The sequence below is a fragment of the Zingiber officinale genome, chromosome 2B, assembly GCF_018446385.1.
Source record: "Zingiber officinale cultivar Zhangliang chromosome 2B, Zo_v1.1, whole genome shotgun sequence".
NCBI lineage: Eukaryota > Viridiplantae > Streptophyta > Magnoliopsida > Zingiberales > Zingiberaceae > Zingiber > Zingiber officinale.
This window is the reverse complement of record NC_055989.1, coordinates 10,306,390-10,311,372: the sequence shown is the minus strand read 5'-3', so window position 1 is coordinate 10,311,372 and position 4,983 is coordinate 10,306,390. Positions and strand designations below refer to the sequence as shown.

General features: G+C 31.6%; 1 non-coding gene across 1 annotated transcript; it reads right to left on the bottom strand.

Annotated features, from left to right (window-relative positions):
• Window positions 1-859: 859 nt before the first annotated feature.
• On the bottom strand, window positions 860-932 carry TRNAF-GAA. Its single transcript has one exon. It is a non-coding gene; the product is annotated as a tRNA-Phe (tRNA).
• Window positions 933-4,983: the final 4,051 nt, after the last annotated feature.

The following is a 4,983-nucleotide window of genomic DNA, read 5'->3' as shown; positions in this document are numbered from 1 at the left end:
TATGTTTGCCAAACTCAAGTATCAGTCAATTGATGGGTTTATCAATCAAATGATGGCTTTAGAAAACAAATAAATGCAAGCTGATTTGGTTGTTAGACTCAACTGATAGAACCGGTCAACTGATAAATTGCATTAATCGATTGATGACAATTATAAATGAACGGAAGCAAATCGATTTGATTATTAGAGTCGACTGATGAATTTCATCAATCGACTGATAATATTTAAACAGACCGAGAAAGTGTCGTTCTATAAATTTCAATGGTAAGATTCAACATATCAATCAATTGATGGGTAAGGTTAGTTGATTGATAGGTGGAACAGATCTGACTTGAAGGCTATAAAAGAAGGTTCTTGAGGAGATTTTAAGAGTCAGTTCTTGAGGGTTTGGAGAGAAAGTGCGGCTACATTTTCTACCACCATGAGACAATCTCAAGTTAGAAAAGAGCCAACAAAACAAGGTTCTTCATTATAAAATCATTTTTGATTTTATTTATGTCTGTATTCTTATTTTCTTATTGTATTATTGTGCTCAAGTTTGTAAGAAAGTTTTCTCTCTTCAGAAGTTTTTCTTGAAGAAGGTTTCCAAGAAAAAGAAAATTCTTAGTAGAAGTTGTAAGACAGGAGTTCACCCCTCCCCCCTCTTGCTTGCTCACATGGATCCTAACAACCACATGGGAGGGGTTGCAAGGATATTAAATAATAAGTTGTTAGTAATAAAAAAATTAATATAGGGTTATTTTAGGTAGATTCAATTAACTCGTATCAAGTCAACCATCCACCATCTTGACCTAGTTGCGAATTTTATCCAATTGAGTGAATATTCAAGATCACCTAAAAAAATGCCGACGAAAATATTTGCGGTGAGCGTGGATCGAACACGCGACCTTCAGATCTTCAGTCTGACGCTCTCCCAACTGAGCTATCCCCGCTTTATATAAATTTAATAAGCTATATAATTATTCTATAAAGGGAATTTAAATTCGTGTTAGTCCAACTACTCTAATTTTTTAGTTTAATTGGATTTAAATGCATTAATTATAAAATAAATACAAATTAATCAAAATAAATGAATTTTTTATTCGAATCAATTTGGCGGTCATAGATGCTCACCCTTTCGTTAGTCAATTGGTTGAATCAGTCGTATCAAGTCGAGTTGATTGGTCAATTCGAGAGAGCTAGCTAATTTAGATTATTTAACTCAAGACCTTACATAATTAAAATAGATTAAGTGGATCAAACCAATCAAACGAGCCAAGTATGTTAAATAGTTTGCACGAGACAAACAAAGTAATTGAGTTGATCCGATTTATGGAAACACAGGTATTCAGCTTTTACTAATTCTACCAATCCATCCCAATCGAAGTTATCCATTGACTATTAAAGTAAATCTAAAAGTATAAGTATTTTATCGTCCAACCGTCAACGTTCTAGATTTGTATCTCACGGGAAGAAATCACCCCTCAAATCGAAAGGTCCAAAGAGGTTGAATGGTGTAGGATGTTCTTCCAAACTACTTGAACAATTCAAACTACATTAATCATATCTAGTGGATCAGATGTATTAAATGCATTATTGAGTAAGTATCATTATTAAAACGTACATTATTACAGATAAAATAATATGAAAAATATCTCTCTTTTTTTTAAAAAAATAACTTGTTATTTTTAATTTTTATAAATAATAAAGTAAAAAATCAACATGCTCCCCATTATTTTCCATAAATCTTGCAGCAATTCTAATAAAATAATATTGTATTCCTCAGTATTGATTTTTTAATCCATGTATACACGCGGTCTTCTGATTAGGACTATAAACAAGTTGAGTCGAGCTGAGCTTTAAGGTGTTCAAATTTATTTGATAAGGTAGTCGAGTCGAGCCGAGCTGAGTTTAAAATGAACCAAGCTTTTGAAATGAGTATTCAAACTTGATTTGATTTATCTTTTATGAGGTTGAGCTTATTTGAAGCTTGGCTTGAGCTTGCTTTGTTTAAATATTATCAAGCTCTCAATTCAAGTTTGGTTCATTTAGATGTTATCAAGCTCTCAATTCAAGTTTATTTGATTGTTTGAAACTTTTAGTTATTCGATTGGTTATTGAGTTTGATAATTTAAATTTATTTATTTTATTTTATTGTTTATTTAGCATATTGAAAAGAGTTTTATTAATGAATATGATTCATGAACTTGTTCATGAATGTTGTTTATAAACATTATTCACGAACGTTACCGAGCTGAATACATATGTGTTCAAATTTATTTGTTTAGCTTAATGAGCTGTTCAAACTTTTTTGTTTAATTAATCTTATGTATATTGAATGAACATAAAGAAGTTCTTACCAAGCCGAACACCAATCTTGTTCACGAACGCTTGGTTCATTTACAGCCCTACTTCTGATCCCCTGATTTGTTGGGTAAATCTGGAAACGCGAGGAGCCCGATGGCCTAGAGGTCCAGTTGTCTCAATAGTTCAAACTCGGTTGACACATTCCTAGTTAACCTTGAGATTCAAACTCTCGGTATACGAGGAATTCGTTAGGTGCCTTGGCGTGGCTTTTGAACTATAGAATCATAACTTTTCATGAATTTTTTTCCTTCAAAGTTTTTGATCTTATGATCTATATATCTTATTCTAATTGTTGACTCTAATACAATTTTCTCTTTGGTAGTAAAATATGATTACACTCATCCCAGACGTTTTTTACAATTCGTCTCTAGATTATATGAAAGAGGTAAATTACGAGATCAACTTATAGCAGACTGTCAAGTGACTAGAGGATAAAATGATGAACCAGATAACACTAAACTTGAGACAACCAATTCGATCCTATAAAAATTTTCCAACCGCTGCTAGGATAAATATACAATTTTCTCTTAGGGGGTGTTTGGTTTGATGGAATGGGAGTGACAAATGGGAAAAAGATTAAAAATTGGTGTTTGGTTTGGGGGATTGATGATGAGTTCCACGGATTCAATCCCCTAAATATGGAAATGGGTCATTACTAAGTAAAATTAGGGAAATAGGAAAAAATATTGTTCAGATTGAAACCCCTCTATTCCTATTCTCCACCTCTATCAATCTCATTCTCATTTCTATTCTCTTATGCGAATCAAGCGCCCCCTTATTGACTATGAAAGTTGTCATAATCCATGTTTGTTTCGCATAAGAGCCAAGCCGCTCGATACCTAGGGGTGTAAATGAGCCAAGCCGCTCGTGAACTATTCGAATCTCGATTCGATAAAAGTTCATTTGAGCTCATTTAATTAGACTCGTTAAGATAAACAAACCAAGCTCAAGCTTCACCATATTCGGCTCGTTAGCTCGTGAACATGTTCGTTAAGCTCATGAATCAATTTTTATATAAAAATAATAATAGTTTTGATATTGAATTTATAGATTTTACACTCTACTTATGAAAAACATAGACAAATATATTAAATTTATTTATTAGAATAAAATTATAAATTTTAACAAGAATATTATATTTTTTAAAAATATATAATTTAGTTTTTAATGAATATTTAAATTTATAATTTATATTTATTAAGCTCGTTTAGGTTCGATAAAAGCTCGAATAAGCTCGCGAGCCATGAATATATTCATTAAATAAAGCTTGAGCTCGACTCGATTATAAACGAGCCAAACTCAAATATATAAGAATTCGGCTCGGCTCGACTCGATTACACCTCTATCTTTTCCCAAGTGATTGAAATGGACTTGAAAATATCTTAAGGCTTATGGATGTTTGAATTCTTTACTAATATATAATTAACAGAACAAATTGGTCCAAATTGCTTTAACCAAACCATGGGATACAATTTTCAAGTTATTTTTAAAAATATATATATATCTAGATAGTTTTTTTAATCTTTTTAATTCAATTAATTGTGCCGATAAGCATTTCTTAACTAGTGCAATCAACTTGTGATTTTGGGAAAAAAAAAAAAGTGGGAACTAGTGCCATTAAAGTAGAAATCTCCATACTAACTAGTCAAACTCTAATTCAACTCACAATAACTTGACCTAATTAGGATTGACTCAATTAACTCAAAAAAGTCAATATATAAATTATATGTTTTTTACCAAATTAATGAATAGTTTAGATCAACTTGAAAAATATTATTAAGATGAAACTATTGATTTTTTTTAAAAAAAAATTGATTTAACTTACTCATTTATCTTATCAAATAATTTTTAAAAAATACAAATTAGTTCTTGCATAAAAATAAATAAATAAAATGTGATGAGCGTGGATCTAACATGTGACCTTCAGTCTAACGCTCTCCCAACTGAGTTATCCCGCTTCATATACATTTAGTAAGATAATTTATTATTCAAAATAGATAAACAATGGATTAGACTTATTAAATAGATTATTATCCAAAACATGCTAAGTAAGGTCTATTAAGTTTTTTATTAAAACATACATTATTAAAGATAAATAATATGGAAAATATTTATTTATTAACTTTTTAACTTTTTATTTTATTTTTATAAACAATAAACTAAAAAAATCATGAACTCAACCATTCAACATGCTCCACGTGTCACGTCGTCCCCATAATTGCATCTATTCCTTCTGTTATAAACCTTTTATATCTATGATATATAAATATAATGATGATGGCATCCAATGCCCACCGTACGTTTAAAGGAACCGCATAATCCACGCCAAGTAACGAACCGCACCGATGCGCCAGTGCGACTCCATTAAAATCGGGGCACGTGTGCTTTCCTAACCGCAATAACGTTACTCTTGTTATCGAAGTGCCCAATCGTCGAATTCGGGCTCGGACCACTCCTGTCTTATTTGGCCTTAATGACTATATTGCCATTACCTCATTTACATTATTACTCACCGAACCGCCGCTCAGAGCCTCGAAATTAATAGATTCGTAAAATGTTTGGGAAGGGTAAAAGTGTAAAGTGAGAGAACCCGTCCCAAATAACCCTAGCCTTTAAAAAGGGAGGAAACTCGCAACG